The sequence below is a fragment of the Bufo bufo genome, chromosome 3 (genome assembly GCF_905171765.1).
Source record: "Bufo bufo chromosome 3, aBufBuf1.1, whole genome shotgun sequence".
NCBI lineage: Eukaryota > Metazoa > Chordata > Amphibia > Anura > Bufonidae > Bufo > Bufo bufo.
In genome coordinates, this window is record NC_053391.1 from 234,603,777 (window position 1) to 234,619,099 (window position 15,323).

A 15,323-nucleotide genomic window follows, 5' to 3' on the forward strand; every position below is an offset into this window, starting at 1 on the left:
CTGTGGTTAATAATATTAATATCCTATTTTAATGAAAACACTTTTAATAGGTATGAACAGGTTGGGCTTATAAGAAGAAGAAAATTCAGGAAAAGTTTATTTATTTATTATTTATTATTTTTTTTTTTGGGGGGGGGGGGGTATTCTAAGGTAAAACAGAAGGGGAGTAACCTTAGTAATAATGTCCCTGGCTTCCATGCTGAATACCAGCCAAGGTAATTCCTATTCTTCATCTTAAAAATAAAGAAGGTAAAATGCGTGAATTTTCCACGCGAGTGCAAAGCGTTTTAATGCGTTTTGCATGCACGTGAGAAAAATCGGCATGTTTGGAACCCAGACCCAAACCCGGACTTTTTCACAGAAGTTCGGGTTTGGGTTAGGTGTTGTGTAGATTTTATTATTTTCCCTTATAACATGGTTATAAGGGAAAATAATAGCATTCTTAATACAGAATGCTTAGTAAAATAGGGCTGGAGGGGTTAAATAAATAAAAATAATAAATTAAACTCACCTCATCCACTTGTTCGCGCTGCCCGGCTCGTCTTCTTACTTCTTCTTTGATGACCTGGGAAAAAAAGGACCTTTGGTTCATCACCATGTTATAAGGGAAAATAATAATGATCAGGTCCCCATCCCGATCATCACCTGGTTTTTATGTTGGAGTACAGAATAAGTTATTTATAGATCAGACAACTGCCCTAAATAGGCGCCAGGTGTGAAGGGTTCTGTTAGTTCGATGTGATAGATAAAAATGTGATAGATAGAAATGTGCAGGCGAGATACCCATATCAAGAAACAGACGAGGTGCTGGTAGAACAGCCGGACATAACAGTACATAGGAAGAACCAAAAGAACATTAAAAAAAGAATATCAGAACATAGAAACAACATAAAAAACGGTTATGAAAAACACACGTTATCAAACCATTACAAAATATACCATAACAAAGATGCCAGCCAAATGACATTTGCTGCCTTTGAAAAAGTAGAAACCAGTTGGAGGGGGGGCGACCACATATCAAAAATGTCCAGACAAGAATCACAGAGAATCTATGACTTCGAAACAATTATACCAGATGGGCTAAACGCAGAACTCGAACTGTTCGGTTTTCTATGATTTAATTGCCACACTATGGCGCCTACCCACTTTGACGGACAGACGAGTGTCCGGCTGTTCTACCAGCACCTCGTCCGTTTCTTGATATGGGTATCTCGCCTGCAAATTTCTATCTATCACATTTTTACCTATCACATTTTTATCTATCACATCGAACTAACAGAACCCTTCACACCTGGCGCCTATTTAGGGCAGTTGGCTGATCTATTAATACCTCATTCTGTACTCCAACATAAAAACCATCAACCACATGGAAAAACATGAAAAACATGACTACCAAACTTTACTAATCATGAAAACCATCATTATTTTGACTCCCCATACTTCAGAAATTAAACAAAAACACCAGATCGAAACCTGGAGCCAAAATAATACAAACAGACAAAAAAACGCACATACCCAAAAAAAAAACGCATCAAAACCGCACCTGCGTTTTACAAGCCGTAAACAACACAAGAACATATATGTTCAATCCCAAAAGTCAAAACATCACATTATAAAAGATAAAGAAACACAACCAAAAATCCTTAAAAAAGACACCAAAGAAACTATAAAATATTCAGATCTAATCAAAAAACATTGATATAGATAAAAAAAGGATAGAAAAAAATGCAAGAAACAAACCAATTCTTTCTCACATGAAAAACAACCTTACTGTCTATGAAAACTGTCGATATTTTGAATCCCCACACCTCAGAAACTAAACAAAATCATTAGATTCAAACATGGAGCAAAATGATACAAACAGACAAAAAAACGCACATACCCCATAAAAAACGCATCAAAACCGCACCTGCGTTTTACATGCCATAGACACTATAAGAACAGAAACATCTAATCACTGGCAACAAAAACACAACTAACTCCAAAAATCAAACATGATACTCTAAAAGAGAACAAAGATGAAGAAACATAACCAAGAAAGTCTTCTTCTAAAAAGACACCAAAGAAAGCAATAACAAATGGTATCGATACAGATAAATAATATAATAAGAAAAATCGCAAAAAAACAAACCAACTTTTTTCTCAAACATATCATATTGACAAGACAAAGTAACATGCTTAATTCCAATTAGCAACATCCAGGCCGGGTTTTTGGTGGGACAACAAATAAGTGGGTATAAAAGAGGGCAGTCTGAATGAATCCAATATAGCCACTGATGAAGAGGTAGGAACACCTCGAAACGCGTATGACAACTTGGCATCATCCTTGCGACTACCCACCAATACCCACGCTTTTGCTAAAAGGACCTCGGATCATCGCAACAACATACGAAATTTTACACGAAATTCTCAACGAAATAAAGGATATGAAGAAAAAGGTACAAGCTGAACGGCAAACAACCACGTGCAACATACAGCGCGGACAAGCAAACCGCCAGGAGGATCACACCGGCTACTGCTTCATCAATACAGGAATCAAACTTGGACCGCAGGGTGAGTACAAAATATTTGCTGTGTGGGACGCCACCAGCAATAAATAAATATCAAAAAGTGAACACTGTACAATAAACCCTTTGACGGCAAATAACATCACCTGTATTTACAAACACTACCGTACCTGAAAATACCATCTAACGATACTGGACTAACTTAAAATCCTTTTTTGTCTTTATATATATAATTTTTAAATACATATATTTATCTATACCTTCTATATTTTTATATATCTTATTCTTGGACAATCATTGTTATATTTCTTGGACATTCCTGGACTATTTTTATTTGTATTTTTATTTTTATATATTTTTTCATTATTTCTATTACTATTTTTGATATCTTCATGATCTTCATCTATTCATTTTTCGACTATTATTATCGATTATTCTCATTCACTATATCCTGTGTAATTTTCATTGCACATTTATGCTCATCGATTATATTTTTCTCATCGATTATTTTTCCTAATTATCGAATATTTACTCCCATCGATTTAATATCGATTAGATACTTGCATTTCCAACACACTTCTACTTCACCATCCCCCCACCCCCCCACCACCATCCAGGTGATAATCCCAGCACTACACACACAATCACTGAGCCCTTACTTTTAATACTTTTTTAAAATATTCTCAGTTCACACTATAACACCCTATCTCTCATTATAAACCAACAAGAAAACAACCAACCAATACATTTTTAATAATATAATATTTTAAATAAAATATTTTTAATAAAAAACTTTTTGTAAAATAACCAACAATAAATATCCTATAAAAACCAGATATAGAGTGCCTGTCAATTTCTTTACTTCTATCATTTTTACGTACATTCCCTCACTAATTTTCCAAACTGTGGGGCTAATGGAAAAAATGGTCAGCATTTTTGGAGGCCTTCAGTCATAGTCATGCTGTATATAAGTATATGTTTTGCCCAACAAGAGTCTGCAGTAGTTTAGATTATCCAATGCATCTGTAATAGTCCATTGTTTAGTTTTGGACTAAATAGGGTTCGCTGAGCTGGCTACTGTATTGCCCAATTCATTGTGATACCATAATGTGTTATCTGACCAAGGCTGCTGCGGAGAAAAGGGTCAAAACAGAATATGAAATGCTCCTACAGCTTCTCAAAACCCATTTCCAATAGTTTATACAATGTTTCGGAGCTTTTCTGCTAAAAGTTAAGTTGCAATTTGTGTATTACCAACATACATGGTAATAATATGTAAGACACGTGGAGAAAGTCCTCTAAATATAAAAAAAACAACTGGTATTTTTCAGATGGAACCACATTAAAGGGGTATTCCCATCACATACAATGGGGGCATATCGCTAGGATATGCCCCCATTGTCTGATATGTGCGGGTTCCACCTCTGGGACCTGCACCTACAATGAGAATGGAGCGGAGAAATGAACGGAGGGTGCACTGCGCATGTGCAGCCGCCCTCCATTTATTTTGAATGGGGCCGCCGAAAATAGCCAAGTGCTGGCTTGGCTATTTCCGTCTGCCCCATAGAAAAGTATAGGAGCAGGGGACGCGTGAGCGGTGGGCTCCCATTCACTTCTATGGGAACAGTGGGGAGCAGCGCTTGGTGGTGGACAGACCTCGGGGTCCTCCAGCCACAGCTCTCCCCGCTCCATTCTCGTTGTAGGTGCGGGTCCCAGAGGTGGGACCCGCACCTATCAGACAATAGGGGCATATCCTAGCAATATACCCCCATTGTCTGTGATGGGAATACCCCTTTAAAGGATATGTCCACCAATGTTGCCTCTGAGCATTTGCAACTAGTGAATGGGGCAGCTGGACCTGGGTGCTCTTTCCTCTAAATCAGGCAATATAAAACTGCATCAAATAAATCTTGACATACAGCACTCTAATAAGCTATTAAGTGTCCAGATATACAAAGCCACATAGCATCCAGGAAATGGTATTAAATAGCACCTAGATCTAATGCATAGAAGGTTATTTGCCTACATCATTAGTTGTCTGAGGCAGAGAATGGGTTCATGTCTGTATGCCTTCCTTGTGAGCTACAGTAGGCCAATTAAAGGATTAATGACAATATTTTTGGAGGAGTAGAGGTTAATTCTTTGCTGGTCTTAAAAGGGTTGTCTCACTTCTGCAAATACCATTTATTATGTAGAGATAATACAAGGCACTTACTAATGTATTGTTATTATTCATATTGCTTCCTTTGCTGGCTGGATTCAGTTTTCCATCACATTATACGCTTCTCATTCCCATGGTTACGACCACCCTGCAATCCAGCCACAGTGGCCGTGTTTGCACACTATAGGTAAAAGCACGAGCCTAGGCACACTCCACCAGATAGGCCAGTGCTTTTTTCTATAGTGGGCAAGCTTGCCCACCACTGCTGGATTGCAGGGTGGTTGTAACCATGGAAACAAGCAGTGCATAATGTGACGGAAAAATTCATCCAGCCAGCAAAGGAGGCAATATGGACAATAACAATAAATTCTTAAGTGCTTTGCATTAACTTTCTCATCCCACAGTGCTATGTGATGCTGCCACCTACTGGTCACAATAAATATGCTTCCCCTAAAATAGAGGCAAGATAATTATTACAGCTTTCACACTTCCAGCCATGTTGGTCTTCTTTTCTCAGGGCCCCTGTGCAGCTGAACAGGTTATTTTTTCTGCCTCTAGTACAGGGAAAGGATATAAATGACAGCAGTAGCTGTAGGGCTGTACAGTTCTCTCTGTGATTGGGCAGAGCAGTTCAGGATTACTCTGCCTGATCATTGGGGGAATGCTCAGGAAGTCTTCATGGAAGCCTCAGGGAGTCTCTGAGCAGACATGGCTTCAGAACAGTGGGGTCCGCCCAGCGTTCTAACCCATTTTTATTGCCCCAATATCCCGATAAATCTGAAAGAAACAGTCTTGAAAAATCTTCTAGTTTTGTATCACTATAACTAAAAACTGCAGTTATACAGAGTAAGCAAACCCAGAAAAGTAAAATCCTATTCTTACATGTATCCTTCACAGCTTGCTAACTTACCCAGTGTATGTTAGCAAGCATTACGGGACAGTTAAACGGAAGTATGACGGCTGGATCTGACTACACAGGGTTTTGTGGTAGTTTGTAAACGTGGCCATACATAGCTCTCCATAGACAAACATAGAATATTTTATAGTCTACTATTTTAGTGGCATTAACAACTAACAATAGCTACAAATGTGGCACATCCCTTTTAAGATCCATCTCATTTGCATCCATATTTATATAATAAGCAAGAAGAAAGGAGAACTGCTAGATTTTATGAGGACTTTACCCTCAAGCATTCATTTAAATTGGTTGGCCAGCCGGTACGGGAGCGGTGGGGACATTTTCAATACAGTATATCATGTAAAATGCCATGGAGAAAGTTAAATACATGGGCTAACATCAGCAATATGTTATTAACCATATAAATTAGGCTTCTCTCTAGCAAGGGGGAAAGGGACATGCGAATTTGCTATATTCTATATGTTTTCATCCTATTCAATATTATAAGGGGTTGCCTAGGATTCCCATAAAAATTGAACACTCATAAGAGCTCTGTAGAAGAGGATCCCTGTACAAATGTTAGCTCCCATGGGTCCCTGTGACAGCTTTTAGCCATTTGTTTACATGCGCAGTCAATTGGTATACATAATGTAGCTGCTCCCTCACAATCTTCTCCCTCACAAACCTCAGCTAGTTCCCCTCCACATCACTCTGTATCCTCACTTCTGTCTCTCAGCAGCAGGGGATAGATGAGCTTACAACTGGCTCAGTATGAGCCACATTACACAGTGTCTGCAGTGTTCTTATCTCCTTCCATTCTCTTTGCATCCTTGAGTTCTTTCCTCTCCCCTCCCTCCTCCAATCAGCTCTATCTCCAGGTCAGCACTGTCCTCCCTCCTCCTTCCACATCTGAGCTCCATCCACTGTCCTCCCTCCTCCTTCCACGTTTGAGCTCCATGCACTGTCCTCCCTCCTCCTTCCACATCTGAGCTCCATCCACTGTCCTCCCTCCTCCTTCCACGTTTTAGCTCCATGCACTGTCCTCCCTCCTCCTTCCACATCTGAGCTCCATCCACTGTCCTCCCTCCTCCTTCCACGTTTGAGCTCCATGCACTGTCCTCCCTCCTCCTTCCACGTTTGAGCTCCATGCACTGTCCTCCCTCCTTCTTCCACCGATGAGCTCCATGCACTGTCCTCCCTCTTCCTTTCACCTATGAGCTCCATGCACTGTCCTCCCTCCTCCTTCCACCTATGAGCTCCATGCACTGTCCTCCCTCCTCCATCCACCTATGAGCTCCATGCACTGTCCTCCCTCCTCCTTCCACGTTTGAGCTCCATGCACTGTCCTCCCTCCTCCTTCCACATATGAGCTCCATGCACTGTCTTTCCTCCTCTTTCCACCGATGAGCTCCATGTGCAGTGTACTCAAGTTGTGCGTAGTAGGTGTTTCTGAGTGTAGTAGTGCAATATACACTAACCTGGTACAGCTGACTCTCTGCAAGGGCAGGTATAGGTAGGAATAGTTCGTGACGCCAGTGCCAAGTAAACGGTGGCACGCCGTTTGCGGATGCAGGAATCAATTGAGGAAACGTAGTCTTAAAACAGAACTTCAACTTTAGTAGTTTGCAGGCAGAGACAATATTGGAAACGCAGTTCCTCAGCATACAGTCGATTTTGCAATTCGGTCGATGCAGGCAATTCAGTACAGCAGGGTAATTACAGAGTGTTAAACACAGGACTTGCAGCAAAGGAGCTTGCACTCTAACTCTGTCTGATCCTGGAATGTAGCAATTCTTCACCAAGGCCCATTAACCTAAGTCTGGCTTTATATCCTTGATTATGGCTTAAATAAGTACCTCCTCTGTTTCTCTCAGTACCTCTGGCTCCTCTGATCTTTGCCTCAGTCTCTCCTAGCTTCTGAATGGTTCCTCAGGCCCTTAGGCTAAGATGTTCCTGCTTCTGCATATGGGTATTCAGGAGGGAATCTTCTCCTGAACAGCAGGCTTCAGGCCTGGACTTGTCTCAGACATTGTCTAATCTCCAACTGTAGCTTACTGAAACTAGACTCCGTCTCCCCTGCACTTCCTGGTCTGGCCTTATATAAACTAGGGCTCCCTAGCTCCCTCTATGGACTAGAAGTAGGAATGACACCCCTAGCAGGCCTGCAAGTGCAAGTTTCAGTGACAGGGAAATACACACATTACATTACATTTTATAAAACTGGCATACAACAACTCCCCAATATTAAGGAGGGACGACAGCACACCAAGTGACCTTTGGTAGTAACGGGTATTACAACTCCCGTATACTACATACCCCACTGCTTTAAGCTGAGTACGACCTCGTACTCCATCATGGGTCGCCCAACTGGAATCTCTACCTGAAATAGAAAAGAGACATGCAGGCATACATACATGTAATTCCTCTGCATTTACAATTACATCAGGTCCAATTGGCAAAGGTGAAGGGTAGTGACAAGGGGCGTCGTTCTCTTCTCTCAGGATAGTGAATGGAACGGGGGCGCTGACCTGGCACAGCGTAACATTATAACCAGGATAGTCCATGACAATGAATAAGTCCATGATAAAACAGTAGAAAACGGTATAAAAGTTCTTGGAGGCTCAAATAACAAACATGAGTCCGTACCCAGGTTATTTCTCATTAAATCACAGAGGCTCTCATGCGGTGGAGTCCATCTCTGGGCACAATACTTTTAAAAGAGTAAGAATCTCAGAGGCTCAGGTACTTTTGAGTCTGTCTCCGGGCACGGTTCCTTGGTAACAGGTTGCACAATAAAATGGACAGCAAAGACAAGTGCTGTAATACCCCTGATCAACCTGAAAAGGGGGTGAAGGGTAAAAGGTGCAACAAAGGAACAGGCACAACTTGGCGTGGGTAGCAAAAGCAGGCAGGAGGTCCTGGAAACAAACGTGGCCTTGCTGACTTTGTGATTTCAGTGGTCAACACCTACCACTGAGCCGTGGACAAACTGGCAGCTGCAACAAAGGACCAGCAACATAGGACTCCTGTCCTGGAAGGGTTAACATCAACTTCTTATGAAGAAATAAATCACAGGCCTAGCAGGCTGATCACAGTGGCATATTGTAGCTACTTGGCTCTGCTGGGAGGTATCTTCTGTAGTATTCCTCTACAGGAGGATGCGCCCACATAACAGTATCAGGGGGCAGCTGCAGGGTAAAGGGGCCCCTAATAGGTATTGGCCCCATAGGCCTAGGGGTAAACCCTCTGGTGGGCCGTGCCGGCCCTGGCATAATCACTGCAGGGTGTGACATGTTTGGCACCGCCGCAGCAAGCGGTCCGGTGCTCTGGGTGCAGCAATTCACGGCAATCGCGGGTCCGGTCTGGGGCACTGACGGAGCGGTGGCAACAGAAGGCGGTTTACGGGTGGTGACAGGCACCCTTACCTCATCCTTCCTCGGCGGTGTCTGGATCCTGGCGGTGTAGGTCTTACGCAACTCCCGCAACTTCTCCTCCAGCCGGACGATCTGCTCACCGATGCTGTCTGTGTCGGAGTCGCTGTTCTCTGCTGGCGCCGCCGGCGCAGGTACAGTCACCGATGACGCGGACTCGGCCTCTGCAGGTTCTGGTCTCCGTCCCATCCGGATGTTCTCAAAGGTAGCACTAAGTCCTTTTAACTGTTCCAGCTCAGATATTGTCTTCTCCCGACGAGGCAGCTCGGGGGAAGGATAGGGGCTCACCCATTTCTCCAACACGGTTGGCTGCCAGAAGACGTTCGGCCCGATGAAGGAGCTCCGCTCCTGAAAGGCGTGATGGGCCGGCTCTGGAGAGCGTTCCGGTTCTCGCTCGCAGCCAGAGTAGTCTTCTCCTTCTTCTGCCTCCCAATCCTCAGGTCCTCGCTTCGGACGGGTCACAGCAGTCGCATAGGGGCCGCGCAGGCCCTCGGCAGGGGTGTACTCCACTTCCTCTCCCTCGCGGAGGCTGTGCTGGTACGAAGGGAGGTAGTCTCTCTTGACAGACCTTCGATTCACATAGAGGTCTCTGCCAGTCAGATAGTCTTGAATAAACCCGTAGCCACGGGATTTGTCAAACGACAGCACCACTCCCTTTCTCCTTTCCAGGCGGGGTTGGGTGTGCGTATGCTTCTCGTGGATGGTCTTGGTCAATTCCTCATACACGATCTTAGTCTTTATGTTCCGCTTGATAGCGGCCTCTCGGATCTCCGCCATCAGGGAAGACCATTTGAACGATGGCTGAAAAAAAGTCCCTCCATGAGCCATAGTAGGGCTCGGGTTCTTTCTCCCTGGTGCGGCAGGCGGGTTGCTCCGGTCCCGGAGCGTAGGCCGGTGGAGCCTCCTCTGGCTCTACACCGGTGTCAGTCATCTTTTCAATCCTTGGTGCGGACGCTGCAGCAACACTCTGCTCACAATCCAACATGCTCGATCCTTCTGAGGAGAGCGATAGGGTCGCGTCAATTAGAGTAGCCAGCTCCTCCCACTGCACTGGGGAGCCGCCCCCCAGGTATTCCAGTATATGGAAGGCGGTGTCCATGCTGGCAGACATGCAAATGTCCAGATAAGCCGTGGCGCCTGCCCTTGACCTTCTTCCCGCTTTTTCCTCAGAAAGGCGCCAATTTTTCCCGCCTTTTCGGGATGAAGGTGACGCAGCAGTAAATTCAGCAAGCCCAGCGGCCATCTTTAGGTACAAACGCTGTCTATTCACTGACGGCAAGCAGGAATGTTTAAAGTCCACAAAACCACACTCCAATGCGGCGATTTTCTTCCTCTGTGCAGCGCAATACTGTACAGCGCTTTTTAGAAGTTTTTGACACACTTTGGGTATGATTTTTAATCCACAAAGTCCACTTGAATAAAACAGGAAAATGTCACTTTGGTCACAGGGCAACGGTATAAGGCACAAAGTTCACGCTTCTTGCACTAGAAAGCGTGCGTATCCTGTTCGTGACGCCAAAAGAGAAGTTGCAGTGTACTCAAGTTGTGCGTAGTAGGTGTTTCTGAGTGTAGTAGTGCAATATACACTTACCTGGTACAGCTGACTCTCTGCAAGGGCAGGTATAGGTAGGAATAGTTTGTGACGCCAGTGCCAAGTAAACGGTGGCACGCCGTTTGCGGATGCAGGAATAAATTGAGGAAACGTAGTCTTAAAACAGAACTTCAACTTTAGTAGTTTGCAGGCAGAGACAATATTGGAAACGCAGTTCCTCAGCATACAGTCGATTTTGCAATTCGGTCGATGCAGGCAATTCAGTACAGCAGGGTAATTACAGAGTGTTAAACACAGGACTTGCAGCAAAGGAGCTTGCACTCTAACTCTGTCTGATCCTGGAATGTAGCAATTCTTCACCAAGGCCCATTAACCTAAGTCTGGCTTTATATCCTTGATTATGGCTTAAATAAGTACCTCCTCTGTTTCTCTCAGTACCTCTGGCTCCTCTGATCTTTGCCTCAGTCTCTCCTAGCTTCTGAATGGTTCCTCAGGCCCTTAGGCTAAGATGTTCCTGCTTCTGCATATGGGTATTCAGGAGGGAATCTTCTCCTGAACAGCAGGCTTCAGGCCTGGACTTGTCTCAGACATTGTCTAATCTCCAACTGTAGCTTACTGAAACTAGACTCCGTCTCCCCTGCACTTCCTGGTCTGGCCTTATATAAACTAGGGCTCCCTAGCTCCCTCTATGGACTAGAAGTAGGAATGACACCCCTAGCAGGCCTGCAAGTGCAAGTTTCAGTGACAGGGAAATACACACATTACATTACATTTTATAAAACTGGCATACAACAACTCCCCAATATTAAGGAGGGACGACAGCACACCAAGTGACCTTTGGTAGTAACGGGTATTACAACTCCCGTATACTACACATGCACTGTCCTCCCTCCTCCTTCCACCTATGAGCTCCATGCACTGTCCTCCCTCCTCCTTCCACCTATGAGCTCCATGCACTGTCCTCCCTCCTCCTTCCACCTATGAGCTCCATGCACTGTCCTCCCTCCTCCTTCCACCTATGAGCTCCATGCACTGTCCTCCCTCCTCCTTCCACCTATGAGCTCCATGCACTGCCCTCCATCCTCCTTCCAACTATGAGCTCCATGCACTGTCCCCCCTCCCAATTCCACCTATGAGCTCCATGCACTGTCCTCCCTCCTCCATCCATCTATGAGCTCCATGCACTGTCCTCCCTCCTCTTTCCACCTATGAGCTCCATGCAGTGTCCCCCCTCCTCCTTCCACCTATGAGCTCCATGCAGTGTCCCCCCTCCTCCTTCCACATATGAGCTCCATGCACTGTCCTCTCTCCTCCTTCCACATATGAGCTCCATGCACTGTCCTCCCTCCTACTTCCACATATGAGCTCCATGCACTGTCCTCCCTCCTTCTTCCACATATGAGCTCCATGCACTGTCCTCCCTCCTCTTTCCACGTATGAGCTCCATGCACTGTCCTGCCTCTTCCTTCCACATATGAGCTTTATGCACTGTCCTCCCTCCTCCTTCCACATATAAGCTCCATGCACTGTCCTCCCTCCCCTTTCCACATATGAGCTCCATGCACTGTCCTCTCCCCCCTTTCACATATGAGCTCCATGCACTGTCCTCCCTCCTCTTTCCACGTATGAGCTCCATGCACTGTCCTCCCTCCTCCTTCCACATATGAGCTCCATGCACTGTCCTCCCTCCTCTTTCCACGTATGAGCTCCATGCACTGTCCTCCCTCCTCCTTCCACATATGAGCTCCATGCACTGTCCTCTCTCCCCCTTCCAAATATGAGCTCCATGCACTGTCCTCCCTCCTCCTTCCACGTATGAGTGCCATGCACTGTCCTCCCTCCCCCTTCCAAATATGAGCTCCATGTACTGTCCTCTCTCCTCCTTCTACACATGAGCTCCATGCACTGTCCTCTCTCCTCCTTCCACATATGAGCTCCATGTACTGTCCTCTCTCCTCCTTCCACACATGAGCTCCATGCACTGTCCCCTCTCCTCCTTCCACATATGAGCTCCATGCACTGTCCCCTCTCCTCCTTCCACATATGAGCTCCATGCACTGTCCTCTCTCCTCCTTCCACATGTGAGCTCCATGCACTGTCCTCTCTCCTCCTTCCACATATGAGCTCCACGCAGTGTCCTCCCTCCTCCTTCCACATATGAGCTCCATGTACTGTCCTCCCTCCTCCTTCCACATATGAACTCCATGTACTGTCCTCCCTCCTCCTTCCACATATGAACTCCATGTACTGTCCTCCCTCCTCTTTCCACGTATGAGCTCCATGCACTGTCCTCCCTCCCCCTTCCACATGTGAGCTCCACGCACTGTCCTATCTGCCTCACAGACATTACCTCTTTCTCCCCCTCTCAGACCTCACTTGCAGGTCTGTGCAACAGTCACTAGCTTCTTTCTCCCCTGCCCAGTGTCTACAGAGCTGGGGAATGGCATACCTCCCAACTTTTTGGACATTCAAAGAGGGACACTTATGGTTAATAGTGTGAAAGATCAGTTTTACTGCATATCTATACACTTCAAAAGTTTTCTCTTACGAAATAGTGCAAAAAGTATCTGAATATAGAAATTTCTAAAATTCAAATTGCATGCAATAATATACAAGGAGGGCTAATATGCCCATGGGAACCTGCCAAACGCTTTCTGGATCAATATTGTATATGCAATAATGAAAATCTATACCTCAGATCAAAAAGAGGGACATTTATAGAGCAAAGAGGGTCAGGGGGGACTTGGGTCAAAAAGAGGGACTATCCCTCCAAAAGAGGGACACTTGGGAGGTCTGGAATGGTAGTGAAGGGCTGGGCAGGGGAGAGAGGTACTGACAATACACAGAGCTGTGGAGCGATGTGGAGGGGCATGGCTAGAGGCTGTGGAAGCAGAAGTACAACGTGCTGCCCCCCAGGGCCAATCGTGTCCCAGGTTTTAGGAATGCCTAGTGGTGTGGTGCGGCCTCGCTCCCCAGGGTTAGACTTCGAGGCAATAAAGGGGAGACTAATGGTGGAGGTGGAAAAGTAGAGTCCAGACTTTATAAATTTCAACAGCTTTAGGCTACATGCACACGAACATGTGTTCATGTGTTCCGTTTTTTTTGCAGATAGGATGCGGACCCATTCATTTCAATGGGTCCGCAAAAAATGTGTGCTGTCCGCATCAGTATGTCTGTTCCGTAGCCCCGCAAAAAAAATAGTGCAATAGTGCAAAATAGTCCTATTTTTTTCTATTTTGCGGACAAGTATAGGCATTATTACAATGGATCCGCAAAAAAAAGATCCGAAAAAAAAAATGGATGCCATACAGACGTCATAAGTTTTTTTGCGGATCTGCAAAACACATACGGTCGTGTGCATGTAGCCTTACGTGACTCACTTGCATCAGTACAAGAAACGAGTAACATGCATCAAGAAAAATTGCCTCCAAAGGTGTACATGGCCTTTAAGGGGGCAAAAAATTTTCATCCTGGAAAACCTCTTTAATATTAAGTGTTATATTTTAGGAATGTGTTTTTAGTCACATCTGAACTGGTTATTTCTTAAAACAGGGATTTGTCCACAACCTGAAACTCTGACAAATGCTGTGCCCAGTATTGATAAAACTACATAAGAAGGGGACAAGGGTATTTATTCTTGTTTACCAGAATATACAGTACAGACCAAAAGTTTGGACACACCTTCTCATTCAAAGAGTTTTATTTATTTTCATGACTATGAAGGCATCAAAACTATGAATTAACACATGTGGAATTATATACATAACAAACAAGTGTGAAACAACTGAAAATATGTCATATTCTAGGTTCTTCAAAGTAGCCACCTTTTGCTTTGATTACTGCTTTGCACACTCTTGGCATTCTCTTGATGAGCTTCAAGAGGTAGTCCCCTGAAATGGTCTTTCAACAGTCTTGAAGGAGTTCCCAGAGATGCTTAGCACTTGTTGGCCCTTTTGCCTTCCCTCTGCGGTCCAGCTCACCCCAAACCATCTCGATTGGGTTCAGGTCCATTGACTGTGGAGGCCAGGTCATCTGGCGCAGCACCCCATCACTCTCCTTCATGGTCAAATAGCCCTTACTTTCAAAGTTTTCCCAATTTTTCGGCTCACTGACTGACCTTCATTTCTTAAAGTAATGATGGCCACTCGTTTTTCTTTACTTAGCTGCTTTTTTCTTGCCATAATACAAATTCTAACAGTCTATTCAGTAGGACTATCAGCTGTGTATCCACCTGACTTCTCCTCAACGCAACTGATGGTCCCAACCCCATTTATAAGGCAAGAAATCCCACTTATTAAACCTGACAGGGCACACCTGTGAAGTGAAAAACATTTCAGGGGACTACCTCTTGAAGCTCATCAAGAGAATGCCAAGAGTGTGCAAAGCAGTAATCAAAGCAAAAGGTGGCTACTTTGAAGAACCTAGAATATGACATATTTTCAGTTGTTTCACACTTGTTTGCTATGTATATAATTCCACATGTGTTAATTCATAGTTTTGATGCCTTGAGTATGAATCTCCAATTTTCATAGTCATGAAAATAAAGAAAACTCTTTGAATGAGAAGGTGTGTCCAAACTTTTTGTTTGTACTGTAAGTACATCCCACCAAAAAATAATGCTTCAACTTGTGGAGTTAATGGAACATGGTCACTATTTGAGGAGAACTTCTGTGCAAGTAAACACATGCTGCGCAATTCCTAAATGATAATTGTTCTTTTTAGTTATCTATGGTGGATGAATAGGTTTTGGCATGCAATCTACCTGTCCATATAA